Raw genomic sequence first — 22,702 nt, 5'->3', positions numbered from 1 at the left:
ATCGATAACTTCAACAAAGTCATTGTTGAAGTAAGAAGTTTTCAAAAAAGTGTGAGTTGTTTTTTTCTGGTTTGTCTTTTCAACGACAGTACTTTTTTAATCTGGTCATCAGAATTTACTAAATTTATAAGAAACCATAAATTTTCTCGCTAGTATTTTCTCTTTATTAATTAAGAAATTAAACAAATAATTTATTTGTTGAAATGTCTACGTCAAAATGAAATGAAAGAAATTTTTTTGGATGAGTTGTAAACTCCAACAGCACCTCAACCGCATAAATACAAAAAGCGGTGCAATATATTGTCGAGTGCTATCTAAAGTATCATCCCACAAATTAACAGACCATTCAATAAATTTCAATAAATTACTGCCATAAGGAGGAACCCGAAAATTTTTTTCCCCAATTTTTTGCACCCCGGCTAAATTATGCATAGAACGCACACACTTGGGCCGCAGCCAGTCGCCAGCTTACATTGTCGGAATAGTCAAGTGGTTATTTTTTCTTCTATTGATGTTGTTGTTATTTGAAGACATTGTGAAATCTTTGTGAAGTCTCGAGCTGGTGAATGACCTCTTGTCAATCACCATTGCCCGCGGGAAGCACAGGATAGATGGATGGATGGGGGTAAAAATGTGCAGAATCTTCTGTCTATGATGATTGCAGGAACCGCACATACGAGTTTGAAGTTCTATCTGCTATTTTTCGGGTGCGGTTTCTAAGCCTTTGCGTTTTTTCCCTGCTGTCTCCCTGTTTCTACCTTTTGCCGACATACCATAATGACGGCCAGGTTGTTCGCACTTCTTCCTTGGGACAAACACACACCGGTGAATACCTAGGGCAACCAGGCAAAGACAGCTCGCGTAGATTGCGCAATGTGATTATTCAGCATGCTAGGCCAGTGGCCATTATTCCAGGTGCTGGAAGGCAGCTGCACCCTGGCTGAGCCCATCCGCACCTATCTCGGGACTCGTCTCAAAGTGTGCTTTTGCCTGGAGTCAAGCCACTTCATCAAAACCGTCCGTCGTCATCCACCAATAATGGGATATGGAGGACCAAAACGGAAAGCGGCATTCAAAAGAAGCATCCCAACCCTGAATCGCGACCGAGGCACTTCTCTCACGGGAAGGTTCTTTTGGTGCTGTTCCTGATTGAACAGAAGTCACACATAGGTGTGTGGTAGCTATAGGATGGGGATAGGAAACATTAATTAGAAAAATAGAACCTGATACTCACTTCGAAAGGAAGTGATGTAGGTATGTGTCGAAGTTAATTTTATATGGTGATACTGCTGCCCGTGGAGCTGTTTTGCATAGAGAGGCATCCAAGAAGCTGCACAAAAAAAAACCTAGCTGAAATTTATCGTAGTATCTTAGCGAAAAATATACGAAAAACAGTATTTGTACAATGCGCTAATTCGCTAATGGCAAATAAGTTTGCCTTCTTTTTTTTGTTAACGAATTAATATTGGTTAGGTGTCAGCGAGATAATCAGATGACTAGAGTTTGATTCCTAGTCGAGGCCATTTTTTTTCATTTAGGGTGATTTGCCAATCGTTGTCCCCTAACCCATTGTTGCACAGCATGACTTAAATTGTCAATATTTCAGCTGTTTTTCAACTTTTCCTCAAAAATAATACTGAATCATGTAATTCGGAATGTTTTATGATGATATGAGGCTTTTGTGATATTTTCTGCTGGTAAGTATGTATCTTACGACAGTTTTAATTTTTCTTGTATTTTTCGCGCGGTTTTTGTGCTAATTGTTAACAAAAACCTTAACATTCCTTCTACGGCAAATAAGGTTTAACGCCAGAACATCAGAACATTTTCGTATCAGTTTTCTATACGAAACGTTTGTTGGACAATTTTAACACCATTATTTGGAATAAAAATTATGATCCATACTTAACCAGAAAATATGTTGGATCGTGCATCAATTGGTCTGCTTAATCTCCTTCTGCCCCATTGTTGTACATAATTCCGATGCAAAATTTGTTTGGAAATTTCAAGTTTATAAATCCGTATCCCTCCAATAACTTTGTTTGGTTGTTTTTACAGCTAAAAATAGCAATGAAAATTTTGGAAGCGATTGATTAAGTCCTGAGTTATAACAACGTGTTTTGAATTAGTAAGGAGGCTTGTACGGAAAAACTAAATTTTCATTCAATAACCATCGGAGACGTACTGAAAGTTCAAAAAAAATAATTTTGTATTTTTAAAATATTTCTTGGTTCTTGCAATACATTGCATGTGAACAAAAACTAAACCTAACTTGTACCCTAGAAATGATATTCGTTGTCATACAAAAAATTCAAAATAGGTAAATATTTTTTAATTTTGTGTTTTGACAGCTAATTTGAAAGCTGGTTAACCAGATGAAAATAAGAATCGCATTATACTGCTTTGCATGGCCAATAAGTGTGATGTTTTAAAACTTTCGCAAAAAAATGTCATGAAATTATTTTAAGCCTCAGAAAGCAAATCCTGCAATTTTACAATACTTTTCAATGGATTACGATTTTTGATTTCGAAGTGGTTATAACTTTTTTCACGAAATACTTTGCATCTTTTCATGCTGGCAAACAATTAATCTTAAGAATGTGCAAAATCGATAATTTAAAACAAAATTCATTTCAAACTTATTTGAATTTCTTGTATATGCGAAAAGTTCTTCTTGCATACAAATTGTCATACAAAATTGAACACGTTCATTGACTGCATGAAACTAAAACAACTCGAATTGTATATCGAATTGACTTTTTTTTTCTGAATAAGTGGATATTTACGTTTAACTAGTAATTTTAGTAAATTCTGTGCTTTAATTAATTATTTTCCATTCAGAATTTTCACATTTTTTGCACTTAATGTTGAATTTTAATAATTAATTTAATAATTCAAAGACACTTTATATATCCATAAGTTTATTTTTTCTACCGTCAAATCTTAAAAATGAAGTTTTGAAATTATTAAACTCGTTGAAAAAACTTATGTATGTATGAAAGTCGGGCAATTCGCATTGTCTGAAAAGTGTCAAAGTCAACTCAACTGTATTGGCTTTGAGAGACTACTTTTTTATCTGATTTATTTTGAAATCCTTTATCCCGACCATTTACTCAACATTTTATGCAAAGAATCTAAAAGCTGTTCTGATAAAATCTGTTTCTCTAATTTCGTGACGACAAATCTAAAAAAAAATTATTCCATTACAACAACGATCCCCTTGATATTGTTATTAATATTGTCACAATATTGTACAGGAGGAAAACTACGACCCTTAATCCCAAAAACTAGAAGTCGAAGGTTGGAAGACCCGAAATATTACTTATCTGACGTGCAATTTTCTCAGGAATTCGAATCTGCCGTCGAGTTGCCGTCACTGGAGACATCTATGTGAAGCTTTATTTGGCCCTTATCATCCAGAAAATTAAACAGTCAAAGCATTGTGAAACTTAATCTGATCCTAAACAGTTTTTCAGCCGGAAAACTCTTGGGAAGCATTTCTATGTGATGTGATTGTTTCCTGAAGATTAATGAAATGCCACAGAGGTTACATTAATTACAAATAAACCCACTTATATGAAAAAGATATTTAAATCAATCAACTTTTTGAAAAAAAAAATCTTATACAAAATTGTATATCATGAGCATAAATCAGTCAAACGATTTGAAACTTTGGGCGTGGTTGTGTCCATTTTCTAGTTTTAAATTGAGATTCATTATGTAAAATCGATCGACTTTCAAGTGAGTTCTAAAACATTTGTTATATAAAATCGCATCTTCTTCATAGGGGTAAAAGGGGGCAAAACAGATCACGTTTTCTAATCTTTTCACCTGTTAATAGCCACTTAAAAATCAAGCATTAAATACCTTTCAGTTCTTTCTATGGGATTTCAAAGACATAAAATTTTATGTTGGTAGGACATATAAAGAAAAAGGCTCAACACTGGGCAAATTAAGTTAAATAACACTCCACTCAAATGGCTTCGGGTAAATTAAGAGGTGGGTTTGAGTTTCTGAGAAAACTTCACGTGTGATAAATGCTATTCCAGAAACTCAAACCGGCGGCTTTGTGTTTTTTTTTCGGGGCCGAATTGGAATTGGAAAGTGCATTGGACGGTTTATATGGAAGAAAACCCCCTGCCCCCCCTCCTCCCTCATAAGGGGCCGTCTAGAAATTAGATTGTATTTGAACTAAAAGTTCTCATAATAAGCTTCCGAAACAAATATCAGCGTATTCGACCTCATGATGACTGATTTTTTAAATGTGCAACCATTGGAAAAAACCATTGACCAATCCTGTATGAGTGTAACCGACAAAATAAATCGAGTCAATTTAGTTGAAATGACTAAAATACAGCATAAACACCAAAATCATGTAGCTGTGCAACGATTGGCAAATCACCCTACCATTCATGATCGATGCATTTTACACTAAACGGTGAATCGTAGATCCCTCAAAGAAACCAATAACAAAATAATGTATGTCTGTTTTTAAAATACAAACAATTAACATTTGATAATTCTATTCTATTTTGTTTATTGAAAGAGGATTTCAACCAACTTGGTCATTCGTCCTCTATTTGTGATAATTTATTATTATTTACTCATATTGGTAAACCGTTTTAAATAAAAAAACTACAGTTCTACAGACCTGCCAGATATTAAATATTACTGTTTAAGTTGCATTTTAAAACTATATATTTACATCAAAACATAAAAATGTTACCATGTTAGCTGTTAAAAAATTAAAAAAACAGGATTAAATTCATTTATAACTAGCTGATGCGGTGTGCTTTGTCACCCCTTACATGGAAAAAAATTAGTTTGTTGAAATTTTAAAATTAAATATTTAAAATACACTTTCTTTTAAAATTGAATTTCATTATTCAATTCATTATTCAAAACGAACTATTTTTAACGCATCTGATTTTCATCTTGAGCCTCAACCTAACTTAAAGGCTGAAGGTTACAGGAGCCAACCTTTTAGAAAAAAATAGGAGAGATCTTCCATACAATAAAACCTTTAAATTATAAATCGCCAATTTTTGAAGCGGGTGGAGTGTTTAAACACAGGCAAATTTGTACATTATGAAAAAATGTGTATTTATGAAAACACAAAGGCGTACAACCCCTCTGGTTGACTTTCACACTCAAATTGGATACCAAATATCAATTGATTACCTCCCACAAAATTATTGCACAAAACACTGAAATTTTAATGTGGACGACTTCTTTTACTGTCCCAGGGCCCGAAATTCGATAATTAAACCAATTTAACGTACATCAAAACTATCTTGTACGATGTTTTTCTTTTCGAATTATACGTATAATAACGTCAATAATTTGAAAACAGTGAACAGTTAATTCACATTTTGGTTCAAATTTTAATGTTTTCCGCAAAGATAGAAATTTAGCATTGTCCAAAAAAAAGTCAGGTGGTGGCGTTCTCGTTGCCATATACTCTTTTTTCCCCTCAGAACAAATTGAAACGCAAACATGCACAGAATTTGATTATGTTTTTGTTAAAACATCATTGGCAAAGGAAGTGCACATTTTCGCTTCCGTGTACTTCCCACCTGAATATGCCACTTCTCACTATTTTGATTTATTTTTCCAAATTCTTAAAAATACAGTAGCTGAAAACCTGGAAGCAAAACTACACATTTATGGCAATTTCAATCAACGTAACGCTGACTTTATTTTGGATGATGAGAATGAAGCAATTTTACTCCCAGTTATAGGGGAGAACGAAACTTTACAACCAATTTTTGACAACGCTTCTATTTTAGGCTTAAACCAAGTAAATCATGTAAAGAATAGTAACAATACGTATCTTGATCTTCTATTTACAAACTGTACAGAAGACTTTTGTGTAAATGAATCGGCAGATCCATTATGGAAAAATGAAGTATTTCACACAGCGATTGAATATTCGCTCTTTATTCATAACTGTGACAAACCTCGCGACTGGGAGTACGAGGAAATGCCAGACTTTCAAAATTCAAACTACGAACTTTTAAAACAAGAACTGAATAATATAGAGTGGTCAAGCATATTGAAGAATGAAGGAAATGTCGATACAGCAGTAGAAAGCTTTTATTACATAATGATTAATCTCATAAACAGTTATGTACCTTCAAAATTAAAAAGACGGTCCTACAGCTCTAAACACCCTGTCTGGTATAAAAAAAGATTTGAAAAACTTACAAAATAGGAAGCAAAAAGCTCATAAAGTCTACAGAAGTGATAGAAGTGTTACAAATCATCAAAATTATATAAATTTATGCAACCAGCTTAATTCATGTGTAAAAAGTTCTTTTGAAAAATACAATCAGAAAATTGAAAGAGAAATTAAACAAAACCCAAAAGCGTTCTTTGGCTATGCTTAAACGCAGATGAAAAATTCAAACTTTCCTACTCAATTGACACTTGACGGATGCATTAGAAATAATCCACTGGAAATTTCTAACTTATTTGCAACTTTTTTTCAAGAAGTGTACACTTCTTTCACTGAAGTTGACCGAGATAGAGAATACTTTTCAGTCATTCCAGATCTAGCGTGACATTCAGGTTAATGAAATTGATTACAATAATGTTTCCGAAAGACTTAGAAAACTTGATGCTTCTAAAGCAGCAGGACCTGATGAACTTACCCCATGTTTCCTTAAAAACTTGGCGGCCGAATTGACAGAGCCTCTTCTGATTCTTTTTAATATGTCATTAAATTATAGAAAAGTTCACAAATTTTGGAAAAAAATCTTTTTTGATTCCGATTTTCAAGTCCGGGAAAAAATCAGATGTACGAAATTATAGAGGAATAGCTATTTTGTCTTGCATCCCAAAACTCTTTGAATCAATAATAAATGAAAAAATTTATCAACAAGTAAAAAATATTATAACGAGTAAACAACATGGTTTCTTCAAAGGACGCTCTACAGCATCAAATCTTCTCGAATTCGTTACATACGTTATCGATTCTATGAGCAAAGGCTTTCATGTTGAGGCTATTTATACCGACTTTAGCAAAGCCTTTGATCGCACCGACATACCCCTCTTAACCTTCAAATTAAAAAAAATTGGCCTTCATCCAAATCTTCTCTCCTGGTTACAATCATATTTAACTGATCGAACACAAATCGTTCGTTTCCAAAACGAATTGTCCAAATCTGTAGCTGTGACCTCTGGTGTGCCTCAGGGGTCCCATTTAGCACCTCTCCTTTTCATTCTGTTCGTTAACGACATTTCCTTTATTCTAAAACGGATTGAATACCTAATATACGCCGATGATATTAAACTTTTTCTGAGAATAAAAACAACCGATGATGTTGAAACATTTCAAAACGAAATCAATGTTTTCTTTGAATGGTGCAACAAAAGTTTACTTCAATTGAATGTTAAAAAATGCAACTCTATATCATTTAGCAGAAGACAAAGTCACCCTATCATTGAAACAAAATTAGGCAATCAACCAGTACAAAAATGAAAAGTTGTAAGGGATCTCGGCGTCATACTGGATTCAAAACTCACGTTTGTAGAACATCAGAACAATATCATCAATAAAGCAAATTGCATGCTAGGATTTGTAAAGCGTTTCAGCAAACACTTTCAAGATCCGTACACCATAAAATCACTTTATATATCCTAAGTTCGTTCAATATTGGAGTATTGTAGCATCATATGGAATCCTTATTCAAATATTCACGAGCAACGTCTCGAATCAGTTCAAAAACAATTTTTGTTATATGCGCTACGTAAAATAAATTGGACCACTTTTCCTCTGCCATCGTATGAATCTCGTTGTAAGCTTATTGATATAGAACCTCTCAGTAAACGCAGAGAATTTTCCCAAATTGCATTTGTAAATGATGTTGTTACACAAAGAATAGACAGTCCTGAATTACTTTCAAAACTAAATTTTTACGCACCCTCCCGTCCATTAAGAAATAAACATTTGTTCAACATTAAACTTTACGACAAAGACTATGCAAAACATCAACCTATTAATCAAATGATGTACAAATACAATTTACAAAGTGAAATTATAGACGTAGCGATGAACAAAACACAATTAAAAAAGGCATTCAAAAACAACTTCATAGAACAACAAAACAAAAGCTTACATTAGTTTTAAGTAGTTTTAAGTATTGTAGTCTACATAGTTTGACTTAATAAATAAATAAATAAATATAGACGTCATTTGCTGACTCGAGACCTTGAGCTTGCAACCTGGAGTTAATTGCTCATATCTCATAACCTCCATCTGCAGATTTTCATCTCAATCCGATGCATAATCCGACAATATCGCGAAAACAGTGAACAACGAACATAGACGACCCCCTTTTTGGACCACGATCCTAAACTTAAACACCTAAACACCTAAAAACGATTACATTTACTGTAAAACTCCCATGTGCCAATTAACATTACAATCCTATTCATAATCAAGACAATATCCAAAAAATTGCATACAGATAATAAAGACGACCCCTTTTGCCGACCCCTGCCCCAAAATTTGGAACCTGAAAGCGTCCATTAAAACTCCTATGTGAAAATTTTCATCTCAATCCGATGTAGAATAACGTCAATATCGCGGAAACATTAAACGGTTAATATGGACGGCCCCTATGGTCGACCCCTGATTGTTAATTTGAAACCTGAAATTGATTGCTCATCTTTCAAAAGACTGATGTGCTAATTTTCATCAAAATCCGATAAATTTTTTTTTTTTTGTTTCGATTATAGTCGTTTTACCATCTTTATGGCATTCGCGACTTTATCAACGGTGCAGTTGGCGGATGGTTATTAAAAATCCGATAAATAACAACGCCAATATCGCATAAACATTAAATAGTTTGATATGGACGACCAATTTTGCCGGCCCCTTACACAAAATTTGAAACCTGAAATCGATTGCCCGCCTCTTAAAACGTCCATGTACCTATTTTCAACTCAATCCTATGTCTAATAACGTTAATATGGTTCAAACAGTATTTGTGTTGTATGGACAACCACTTTGACTGACCCCTTACACAAAATTTGACACCTGAAATCGATTGCTCGTCTTTCAAAACATTCATGTGCAAATTTTCAACACAATCCGACACAAAGTAACGTCAATATCGCGAAAACAATATTTGTCTTGTATGGACGACCTCCTTCAGAAGAGGCCATCCGAAAATCTGAAATTATTTTTCATCATTCCTGGTCCTAATGAGCATCCATGCCAAATTTCAGACCTCTAGCCCTTGAGACGGCTGAGTCTATAGAAGACAAACAAATAAACAAACAAACATATAGAAATTGCATTTTACCTATATAGATGGTGTTTATTCATTAAAATAGGAAGCGTATATCAATTCTATATCTCATCTAATGTTTTTAAAACTTATTAATCAATTCAATAAATCATCCCACTATGTCAAAACACTTACGTTCATGAATTTTTAACAAAAAATCTTCGAGGATTTTTAACATTTTATCAATTTTTTATAAATATTTTGTATGTAATATTGTATTGAAATATTTTGTTGAATTTGGAAGGGTTTAAAAGTATTATAGACACCATTACCGGTCTTAAAAACGGCTACCCACCAAATTTCATGTTGATCGGTTCAGTAGATCCGAAAATTGTTCTAATTGTGTTAAATTTTTGCTAATTTTGTATAGGATCCCCCCCTTTTTGAATTTGAAAGGGTTCGTAAGTATTATAGAAACATTTCTTGGTCTTGGAAAGGGCTACACTTCAAATTGTTTGTTGATCAGTTCAGTAGTTTCCGGAAATTGTTAAAATTGTTTCATACTTTTCTTCATTTTGTATGGGAGCCCTCTTTCCTATAAGTCGAAAAAGTTCGAAAGTATTTTATAAAACATTCATATCAAATTTCACATTGATCGGTTCAGTAGTTTTCGAGTCTATTTAAAACAGGCAGACAGATAAATATTCATTTTTATATACAGTTGCGTTCAAAGAAAAATGAAATCACGTGAAGCAGCGCATTCGGTTCATATTTGTTCATGAAATTTTCACAAAATCTAGATCAACTATACAACTAACACTCCACAAGATTTGAAGACTGTACTATGACTGGAGGAAAAAACAGCATTTCTTGTGGAGAAGGGAAATTTGAGAATGTTTCACAAAATCACAAAGTCCCATTTTTGATCACGTCAATCGATTTGAAGAATCTCTACCAGGTACTAAATAGATCATACATTTTTACATCTTCTGGCCAAGTATTAAGTATTTTCAATTAAAATTGTCAAAAATTCAGTGAATTTCGTTAAGAAATCTCAAATTTCCCTTTTTTGAGAGAATAGCTGTATCTTTTTTCCAGTCATAATACAGTCTTCGAATTTTATGGAGTGTTTGTTGGATAATTGATCTAGATTTTGTGAAAATTTCATGAAAAAATATAAACCCTTTACCCTTACCCTTACCAAATAGGCAGCTGGTCAAAGTTGGAAGTGAGTGCGTTGCTTCACGCGATTTAATTTTTTTAACGCAACTGTATATAGATAAGCTTGAAAGTGGCAGATTCTTTCACCAAATTTTTGATTTTTCACTTTTCCCCATAAAAAATGTTTTTGGCAACATTCTTGCTGAACCGTTCGTTTTTGCCAACATAAAAAATTAAAAAAAATAAAAAATAGGTTTTTTGTCCCTCCCTTTTCTAATTTTTTTAATTATTTTTAACTAGCTGACCCGGTGTACGCCTTCTTAAAATCAATGAATGAGAGCCTTCACATCCAATTATAATTGAAATGCAAAATGATTAGATTCTCTGAAACAATGTTTTTTTTTCAAAACTTGATCTGAATTTGTTTTTCAATAATGGTTTAAAATTTGACATTAAGAACTCGACCCTGCTGTGTGAGGAGGGTCCACGAATTGCCATAACAACATTTATCGTTACCAAATAACATCACATTTCAAATATCGCTCCATTTGCTTGATAAGTTAAAAGTACTTTCCTTCTTTCCGTTTGTTCCCTGGAAGAAGGAGGATCCTTGGATTATAAAAAAATCCTTTTATGTAAAATATGGTTTCTTTAGCTTGAAATTGAAAAAAAAACTATGCGATAAAACCTGCTATAAAGACAGCTCGAAAGAAATTTTTTTTTAATATATACAAATGTAGATTGACCAAAATTAATGTGAAACAAATTATAAGAACTTTGATCAAGATGAAATTTTTGCAGGTTGTCATCATTAACTAAGGAGTGTTCATTGTATAAAACGGACACTTTGTTTTGACCATATCTTATTCATTTATTGACCAAATTACATAAAGCTTTCTGTAAAACATTGCAAAACTAATCCAAAACAAGAAGAAAGTGAGAAATTTAACCAAAGTTTTCAACGATAAAATCGGTGCACTTTTCCTCAAGCTCCCCTCATAAGCCTCTTTTTCTTGAACTCGTCGATGGACTGTGCTTCTCTACCATCCTCACGAAGATTGCGCTTGATGATTGCCCAGTAACGTTCTACCGGGTGCAGCTCAGGACAATTTGGCGGATTGTCCTCTTTCTCAATAAAACATATCTTGAAGGATTTCAGTAGTTTGAGAGTAGCTGAAGCGTAGTGTGCAGAAGCAAGGTCAGGCCAGAACAATGGTGGGCTTGTATGATGACGATAAAGAGGAACAAGGCGTTTTTCGATTCATTCCTCGATAATTTTCACCATTGATGGTACCTGTTGTGAAATATGGCGAACTTCTTTCTCCGCAAGAGCAGATAGCACTTTTTTGCCGAAATTTTCGATTTGTATGGAACGCTTATCATGAGGTACCTCCTTACCAACAATTTCGTTGAAAAATTGCGGCCCAGGAAGAGCGGCTGTGTCCAGTTTGCAATAAGTTTCATCATCCATCAAAATGCAACGGTTACTTTGCTTCTTCAAAATCGTGTCCAGTCTCCGACATCGCTGCTTCGCTCGTTCGTGCTGTTCCGCGCTCCGTTTAGGATGTCTCTGCTTCCTGTAGGTCTTAATGTGGTTGCTTTGTTTTATGTTTTGGATGGTTCCAACGGAAATTTTCAGTTTCTTGGCAATTCTTCGAACAGAGTTGTGTTCATGTGACAGCAAAAGCTTAACACATTTCTTCTCGATTTGTGGATTCACTGTGCCTCTTCTGGTTTCGGATCTTGCAAATCTTCAAGAGTATGGTGCTCTCCAAACTACCTGATGATTTGATAAACCACAGACTTCGATCGTTTCACAAGCTTTGCAATATTTCTACACGATAGTATATCTGAGCAGTACTTTTGAATTATAAAAACACGGGTTTCTTTATCAATTCGTCCCATTTTACGAAATGCAGTCACTTTCCCACAAAAAAAATGTCAGTGCTTTGTCAACATAGTTTTATACACGATGAAACCAGTTTCATCAAGTTTGGGTTAAACGTCAACTTTTTATCGTAACATAAAATGAACACTCTGATCGATCTCGATCGTATTGGTCACCTTGATTTGAGTTATTAGTAATATTATCAAAACCCCTCGTACCGTTTGCCATAAATTTGAATTCCAAATGTTGCCAGCTCGTTATTGGTTTTTTGTATTTGTATGAATGTTTAAGCGCCAAAAACTGTAATTTTAAATAGAAATAAAAGGAACGATCTCTTTCGTTTTACTAGTCGACTAGATAACAAGTGATCTGATTCGCATCCGAAACCCATCCAAAATGGTCTGCCCAAACACACTCCTTAAGTCTGAAGTTAAAATATCTGGAATCAGTTTTCTACGTTTGAAAGCCTATAAATTGAGTTTCAAATTGGCTCAATTTGGTTTGTAGTTGGAGATTTATTTTCATATTACTTGAAATGTAGTTTGCAAGTATTGAAATATCTGTTTTGGAAGACTCACAAACAAACACCTCTCCTGATAAAATGATAGCATTAAGAAGCAAATGAGTTGTTTTATATGAAAATTTAACTTTTTTCCTTGTATAGGTATAGTTTTAGAGTTATTTTTATGGTCATTATTGTGGGATATATGCCATTTAAGAATTATACCAAACACGTTTAGCATCGTCAGCTGGCAACCCATTTTGCCAGCATTCATACATATTTTCGCGCTCTGTCACTTTTCGTCCAACTCTCTCCCTCTGGCGAAGCTCTTTCAGTCGTTCGTCGTCAAGCTCAACGGTCGCGTCCTGCTCTTGGAAATCCCATTACCAGGTAAGATTTTCCCTGGAACAGAAGCCAACTAGTCGGCCCTTTCCGGATACTTCATGGGCTCCGGAAGGGCGCTCACAATTATATGATAATTTTTGGATATTTAAAAATACGGACATTTTCTATGAGAAAGCCTGTATAGAACAAATGGCTAAACACTAGAGATGTACCGAATATTCGGTCGGCCGAACTATTCGGCCGAATAGGCCGAATATTTCTTTTTTTTAAGATTTATTCAATTTCAGATTAAGTGTTAAGTGTTAAGAACCATCTTTGGCGGCGTACAGGAGAACGGAGTGTGGAGGCGAAGGATGAACCACGAGCTCGCGCGACTCTACGGCGAACCCAGTATCCAGAAGGTGGTGAAAGCTGGCCGGATACGCTGGGCGGGACATGTTGCGAGAATGCCGGACGACTGTCCTGCAAAACAGGTGTTCGCTACGAATCCGGTAGGAACAAGACGAGCGGGGGCGCAACGAGCGAGGTGGTTAGACCAAGTGGAGCGTGATCTGGCGAACGTGGGGTGCCCGAGAAATTGGAGAACGGTTGCTATGAACCGAGTGAATTTTAGGAATTATGTTCGTCAAGTTATGTCGTGAGACGGAATACTATGTAAATAAATAAAATAATCAATTTCAGATTTGTCAAATTTTTCAACTAATGTTGGATAATTTATAAAATATCCAAAAGTAATGTTGAAAAAGCTACAAAATCATCAAAAACTTATGGTTTCTGTAAAACATCTTAAGTGTTTCCTATATATTTCACTGTAGATAGATTTATACTTTGATTATCGTTTGTTCCAGATTTTCATGAAATATTCAGACTTGCCCATAAATCCCATAAACAAAGTCTATATGTAGCCATCCCAGATATTTTTCAAAACTCCGGATTCTACTTTGGTTTGTTATGATTTTTTTCTAAATCAAATAATAAACTCAAATTGTTCTTTGAAATTTTTAAGATTTTGAGTAAAAAACGATTTTTTGAGGTTCATTTATAAATGGACATTAATTTTTGTTTAATCCTAAGATACGATTTTAACACTGCAGTTATTCGATTAAAACTTTAAATTTCAAGTAATTCTTTTCTAAATATTTCCTCTTGTATAGAATTATACCTAGATTATGTTCAGATTTGACCTTTATATAACATTTTTTTCAAAAAATTCGTCCAGACCAGGACGATGTGATATTGAAGTAAAGAATCATCATTCTTTTTGGAAACTATTTTGAAGACATCGAGCTAAAATTCGATGTCCAATAATCTTTTTCAAAATAGCTTGGCACCTGTTTTGAAATGTGTTATCCCAGATTTCCATGGAACCCAATCTCTTTGGTGATAAACGTCCTAGAAGCGACAAGTCATCTGATGTCCTTTCAATAGTTGGTGATATTTTTAAAATCCAACAGAGCCTTACTTACAGAATAACTGATGTAATTGGTTGAAAATAATCGACTCAAAAACATGAGGGACGTTAGGATGGAAGAAATTAAAGGAAAAAGAACTTATTGGTTTCGTATTTCTATCAAAAACTCAACAGAATATTCAACCGAATATTCGGCCGAATATTCGTTTGGCCGAATAGTTGAAAAGGTCAATATTCGGTATTCGGCCGTTCGTCGAATACCACTATTCGGTACATCTCTACTAAACACCCTATCAAATGGTTAAGTTTCAATAAAAAAAAGAACATAGGAGCAGTGGGGGGACCTAGGGAAATGCATGAAGGTAAAATTTCATTTGTTTTTTAGGCTAAAAAATATTGAGAAATGTTTATAATTTTTGCCTCTAAATGTATGCAGCAACATTGTCCATCTATTGAGTATATTTATTTTTGAAGGAAAATGTCGAAAAATTCAATTGAATCCAAAGAAAAATTACTATTAGGGGAGAGTCGGGTAAGACGGACACCCTAATGTATAATCGCAATTGAAAATCAGATATTGTTTTTTTCATCGCAGTTTTCGTGCAGATGGGCAATTTACTTACTTTTGTTACTTTTGTTTTGTTAAGTATTTGAGAATACTTTTAAACCAAAATGGAGCCAATTGGTCCGAAGAAGCGAAACAGAGTGGTTTTCGAAATTCCGTATTTTATAGGCGCTGTCTTTAACGGGGATCCAGTTTCTACAGTTTTTATGGTCTGTTTTGGATGTCGAATGCTTTTCGACTGACAATAGCTCTTACCAAGGTCTTTTGAAGACATATGGAGGATCAAACCGATGAAAAATTTTAAATACCTGGAGAAATGTATGTGCCCGTTTTACCCGACTTTAAGGTGTTCGTCTTACCCGCCTTATAATCTTTTTGCACAAAACTTTTGTTGCTCAAGCCCTCCAATCGAAATTCACTGGTTTTCTTCCAGACGGTTAAAGAGAAGCCAAATGAACTCTTCACCTTTGAAAACGGATGAAATTTTCGAAAATATGGCGAATTATGAACTATTTTCTGAGGAGAGAAAATAACATCAAATAATGAATCCTCAAAGTCTTTGTTTCTGTTGTTCTTTTGTTTGGGTCTCAAACGTGTTGATGCTCTAAGGCGAACATATTCTCATCATTAGATTTGTGCCAAACATAGTAATTTTTAAAATATTGAAAGTGTCCGTTTTACCCGCTGTGTTCGTCTTACCCGACTTTCCCCTATAGATGTTTTAAGCCTTCTGTGCTAATTGGCAGCAAAACAATAATTTTGAAGATGTTGAGATACGTTAACACCATAGGGATCAAAGTTACCCCGAAACATGAAATCTGGTTTTCTAACAAACATTTAGTTATAGCCACTAATGTCATTTGAATATTCTGCTATCAATGATCATGCTTTATACTCCTTACCTCAGTTAGTATTTAAAAAAAATAGTGTTACAGAAAAGCAACTCCTTTCAAAATATTCGAAAATGGATTAAAAAAAGTGATCAATGTTCCCCCAGTCTACGGTATTAAATTGTATAGATTGGCTCAATTTTATTTATTTTAAGCTGTCAAAAAGAAAAAGAAATTTTTTTTTAGTGCTCAAAACAAATATTACTGAGCAAATCTTATAAATTGAAGGCAAATTTAACATAATATACAATATATTTGAGTAGTTTAAAATCGAAATGAAAACATTTGGCAACATTAGATATAAGCATCACAAAATTTATGAGTGTGTTTCCAATAACGGACGAGGTCTGTACATGGCAAAAAATGAACAAAATTGTTTATAACTTTTTTTGGTTAGTCCAAAACTATCTGTTGTTTTATAAAAATATGTTTCTAGGCTTAAAATCTTCTCTTCAATAAGTTTTAATATATTTGTACTGTGTTGCCAGAATAAGTTAAAAATATTGAAATGATTTTTTTTTCTTTTTTTTTTAATTTTTCAATTTCGAGCGTTTGAGGTTCACCTTAGAGTTTTACAATCAAAGTGAAATTTTGAATTTTCTTGCATTTTCATGCAAAATCTTGCATTTTCCTAATAAAACGATCAATATCAGGGGGTAGGAGCGGAGAACTTTCTGATTTTAAAAGCTTCCATATAGCTAAGGGCCACCTTAGTGCGTACTTTTTTTTAGTCCAAGTCAAAACTGACTTTGACTACATCTACGCATATGTGTGAAGAACATATTTAAATTTTACACAATTTTTTTTTGTCACCAGTCATTAGTGTATTGCAAATACAACAATTCATCTGTTGAGTTGATTTTCCTAATGTAAAAAAAAACAAGGATTTGAAAATTTTGATAGCGAGTTGTGTACTTTATTTTATCGTAAACTGTACATGTATTTCAAAGATAAATTTGTTGGAAATTTGTCTGAGAAGCTTTTCTTACTTTTTGTCAGCTTAAAACGACACCTTTTATGATTTAACACCCTTATAAAGTGTTACAAAATAAAGATTAACGCTTCCCAATTACCAAATAAAATTAATACAATGCATAGAAAATGGAGAAGGAACAACTTAACCATACTGATCCGTATCATATTCTAAACTCTTAAGAAAAATTGTAAAGCAGACACTGCTTAAACCTATTCTAAGGAAATACACATGTATCAAACTAGTCTACGTTACGGTTTACGAAATAAATAAATAAACTATATTCATTTAGTTATGAAATTCCCGAGTTTGATGACTCATAATTCCTTTAGAAGTAAGCAATCTCTTATGTCATTCTAATTTCAACGGTAAAGCAAAAAAAAAAACTGCAGATCACTTCCAACTCACTCGAATTCGGCTTCTTTTCTCACATCCGGACACCACCGCGATTCACCGGGAGCAAAGACGTTCGAGGGTGTTGTTTAGAACTTACGCGCATGCAAACCACCCAAAGTTCATTCACCCCATCAGCAACGTTGTTGCAGCAGCGTTTCTGTTTTGCAATAACATATCTGGTTCCAACCGGCTTCCCCACGAGCATTCGTTTGCATTTGCACAAAAAATAGAACCTGACCACACCAAATTATTTGCCCGGAATAAATGTCTAAATACGTGTAGAGAGCACCGAAAAAAAAAAAAGTTGAAATGCCAAAATTTCGTCAAAATGTCGTTGAACCCGAGGCAATTCTGTTTACGCTTAGGTTCCGCCCCCCACAAACCCTCTGGATTTCGTCTTAATGGTTTCTTGCCGCGCTGCAGTCCGCTTAGCCAAAAAAACCAGAATGAAAAAACCATTCACTCAGGGAGCCGATCGAGTGCCGTTGCAAATGTGTGCAGTTTTTTTATTCTCCTTTTCTTAGATTCCCCTTTTCATCGAAAGAACCGCCCCCCCCCCCCTATCCTATCTAAACGCCCCGAAAATATAAAAATTGTCTAATACAAAAATCGCAGAGTGCACACACATGCAGCCTGGCTGCCCCATGCACATTGGACGCATACCTCCCGTTTCCCGATGTTGCCTGCTGCCATGCTGATAAACGGCTTTGCACACGCGAAAGAAAAAAACGAGCAGCGAACCTGTGTAGTATTCTAAGTCAAATTGCCGAAAAAAAAACCGCAACTGCACCCTGCAACGCTCCTCTGTTCCCCATCAAAACTGCTCCGATTTTTTTTTGTTGCTCCTCCTAAGCGCCTATTTCAACAACACACATTCAGCGGAGCCAGAGTGAGCCGTTTTATTGCATCTCATTCTTAGGCAATGTTTTCTTGGCCGGTCGGTTTTTTTTTTCGGGGGGCTTCCCTCAATTTGGACGAGCCAAGGGATGGATGCAAGTGGATGCGCGCAGATGAATTTTTGCACCGCGCAGTAGATATGCCAATCTAAGCGTTGAAGAAAACGACGGGGAAAACAAACTCGTGGAGAAGTGCTTAGATGTGAATAAATAAAATAATAATAATCAGCGGCAGCAGTACGTTGAACTTCTATACGTTTCGGCCGGTCTCTAATTTAGAAGGGAACTCGGGGAGGTGAGGTTTGCGATTTCAAATCAGTTCAAATGCATTTCAGCTGGATAGGAGCCGAGGGGGTTCGATGGTAGGGTATTTCGGAGAATTTGGAACGCTTAGATTTCGTTGCAGGTCGTTGACTTTTGAGTGAGTTCGGATGAACTGGGAATACGAGATGTGTTGGAACATTTTTTTTTATTAATATTTACTAAACATCTTGATTTGAAATTATTTTTTCTGTCTTCTTAAACACTGAAATTAAGACCACATGGAATTCTTCACTCTAAGAAATATTTAATCTAGCTTCAAACATCTAGGTGTCATTCGCGTCTTTGCATAAACGAAGTAGTTGATGCATAGTTACTGAAAAACTTATCCGGTACAACTGTTATCGATGATAACTGTTGGGTTCGAATTCACTGACATCGTCTCAGGAAGAACCTGTTTGCCAACTGAGTTAAATCACAAATCATTCAAAAATTTCAAATCCTAGAAATTTCAAAATTATTCTGGAACAAACACTTAAGACAGACTTGTCTAAGATAAATAACAACTTTTCAGAATTAGGTATATTATTTTCCAAATAGTTCCGCTATCAGTGATTATCAACACATTGATAAAGCTTGCTTCATTTAGAATTGGAACAAAAACAATTGCATGTGTTTCAGTTATTTATTATTCGATTCCAGATCTTTCTTCATACAAATGTAGCATTTTCTTCATACTTTTAAGAAAAAAAATACGGACAAAAATATTTTGACTTACCTTCTTCGTCCATCGTTTTAGCTATCTTATTCCACCAGATCTTCATCTGATTGATGTCTTCGACAACCTTTCCATTTGTCTTGAGTCTCCTCTTCATGATTGTCCAGTATTTCTCAACAAGATGGAACTGGGGGCAATTGGGTGGGTTAAGGCTTTTCGGAACAAACTGGACCCCTTTCTCTGCATACCATTCTTGAACGTTTTTGCTGAAATAACAGCTTGCCAAATCTGGTCAAAACATAAAGCGATGGTCTTGGGATCGAATGAACGGCGAAATTAGGTTTTTGGAAACACTCACAATGGATGTTCCAAAGACACTGTGCAGCATTTTTCCCTTCTTTCATAGAAACATAGAAACCGTTGATTGTTTGCAAAGTACAATCGATTTGCGGAATGTCAAAAATACATACATAAAGGTCACACAATATCCGACATGTGGGTGCCAAGAACTTCCAAAAACGTCCACCAGGAGCGCCACAATATGAGCAAATTCTACCAATTCTAAATGAAGCGAGCTTTATTGTTATGAAGCTCATATTCTTCTTCTTCTTCTTCTTTCTTTTTTGGAGCTTTCTGCTCCAGATAAATGAGCCAGTGACAACGACTATATGCCGAAAGCTCATATTCACCTCGCTACATTTTGTCATGAATAAAATACCCAAACATTTCTAGCTTGCGTCCGTTCACAGTCGCCATACATGTAGATTGACTCGGGGCTTTATTTTTCATTCTGTCTAGAGAAATTAATTTAAAAAAATCAGGCGCGTCTGAATGACAAGGTAACATCTGCACCACCCAAAGTGCTTAAAAATTAAAATTTGTTCCGCCTGGAAGTTTGGGTTTAGAAGTTCCATAATGGTTCTAGGAAAGGCACATTGACTTCCATTGTGATAAAGGTACATTAAACGCACATACGATTCCATAGAAAAGTTTCAAAAACAATCTTTATTTTTTCTAACACCAACATGGCCGAAACTTGTTTGCATCCTGGAAAATGAATAATTTGCGTTTCTTAGTCTTCTTTTCAACGTAGTATCTGATACATAGATGCATTGCAGATAATACCACAGCCGATGTGATGTGATGTGATGAAAACGCAAAAGGTACGGGAACGAGGGAAAAGTGGAGCGTGGAGTTCCCTGCCAAACGCTTCTTATGAATAGGTTAGGTTATAAAGAAACAATTTTTAATTTCTAAACTTGAAATGAGGAAAAAAAAAGGGTTGATCTCACCAGAAATTTTCAAAGTTTGACGCCAATTCAAACAGGTGATCCAATTTTGGAATTTGTATGATGCTTTTTTCAGGCAGATAATCTGTTTATCACAATAGTCATCAGCCGGGTACTCTTCATTTTTCTCGTGAAGGAGCTCTAAATGAAATTTCGTTTCATTTTTTATTGAAAGTAACCCTCAGCCTTCCGATCATCCGCGTGTCCAAAGGCGCGAGGAGAAAGTCGGGTGTCGATACGACATCCGCCGGTTGGAGAACCAGAGGTGAAAAGGGCATACGTTGAACATCTAGAATCCCGAGCCTCGGAATTGCCGACAGACGGATCAGTCGAAGAACAGTGGTGTGTAATCAAGAATGCCTTTATCACGACGAGCCATGGTACTCTCGGTTAAGTTTGTGGACGAAGAAGTGAATGGATGTCGGATGAAACTTGGAGGATGGTCGATGATCGGAGAAAGGCGAAAGTCGGAATTGAGCATGCATGTACCGGGTGAGCCAAAGCAGCCGCCCGCTTACGATATGCGGAGCTGGAAAAGGCAATCAAACAAGCTTGCAGACGAGACAAGAGAGCCTTGACAAACTCCCTAGCCGAAGAGGGAGAAAGAGCCGAACAACTCTTCCGAGTCACGAATAGCGATGGCCAGCAGCCGCAGCTCGAAGCGCCAACAGTAAGCCGCATAAATGGTGTCAACTCAGAAACGCCCTCGCTGGCTTAAAAAGAAGCGGCAATCAAAAACATGAAATCCAACAAAGCACCTGGGATCGATTGCATCCCTGCTGAAATGCTGGAAGCCGACCCTGCCCTGTCAGCACAAATGTTGCACCGTCTTTTCGCTGACATCTGGGATACTGCAACATTCCCGGCCGACTGAATGCAGGGTATCCTCGTAAAGGTCCCGAAGAAAGGAGACCTGAGTGAGTGCGGTAACTGGCGAGGCATAACGTTGATCTGTATAACCCTCAAAGTACTCTGCAAAGTGATCCTAAACAGGATCCAGGAGAAAATCGACGCTACACTTCGACGGCAACAAGCTAGATTCCGATCCGGACGATCATGTGTGGACCACATCACAACGCTACGAATCATACTGGAAAAAATCAACGAATTCCAGGGTTCTCTTCTGCTGGTTTTCGTTGCTTTCGAAAAAGCATTCGACCGATTTAACCATGAAAACATCTGGGCGGCTCTAAGGCCACGAGGAGTACCAGAGAAACTAGTCCATCTCATCGAAGCACAGTACGAGGCATTTTCGTGCAAGGTCTTGCACGACGGTGTCTTGTCCGAACCAATCCCGGTAACTACTGGAGTGAGACAAGGATACTTTTTCTAATCGTAATGGATGAGATTCTGACTGGATCGATCGACTGTGCACCGAACCGAGGATTGCCGTGAAATCTTTCAACAATGGAGCAACTGAACGACCTTGACTTGGCTGACAATATTGTTTTGCTCGCCCAAACACAACCGGATATGCAGAGCAAACTCGACGACCTCACCGAAAGTTCCAAGGCAGCAGGTCTCAAAGTCAATGTCGGAAAGATCAAGTCGATGGTGATCAACACAGGAAATCCCTCCATTTTCATGATAGCTGGGCAGCAAGTTGATAAAGTGGAGTGCTTTCAGTACCTTGGTAGCCAGATAACGCCTGATGGTGGTACCAGGAAAAAATCGAAATCCGGATCAGAAAGCCCGATTTGCGTTGCGAGTCTCCGAAACATCTGGCGGTCACGCCAGATCTCTCTATGATCGAAAATCCGAATCTCAAACGTCAAATCCATATTGCTGTACGGGTGCAAAACTTGGTGCACATATGCGGTAAAGACGTGAAAACTGCAAGTATTTGCAAACCGCTGTCTGCGGAACATCATCCGCGCTTGGTGGCCTGGCAACTGGATCTCGAAAGCGGAACTACATCGCCGGTGTCATCAAAGGGCGCTAGAAATCGAGATTCGGGAACGTAAGTGGAGATGGATTGGGCACACGCTGCGGAAAGATGAAAACGAGATTTGCAGAGAGGCGCTAGATTGGAATCCAGAAGGACATCAAAGAAGAGGCAGATCCAGAAACTCGTGGCGGCGAAGCCTAGCCGCTGAAATCCGAACTGTCGACGAGAATCTTGACTGGGACCAAGTGAAGACGCTGGCTCCGGATCGTCAACAGTGGAGGTC

This window comes from Uranotaenia lowii, chromosome 2 (genome assembly GCF_029784155.1).
Source record: "Uranotaenia lowii strain MFRU-FL chromosome 2, ASM2978415v1, whole genome shotgun sequence".
NCBI lineage: Eukaryota > Metazoa > Arthropoda > Insecta > Diptera > Culicidae > Uranotaenia > Uranotaenia lowii.
This window is presented reverse-complemented; position numbering follows the sequence as displayed.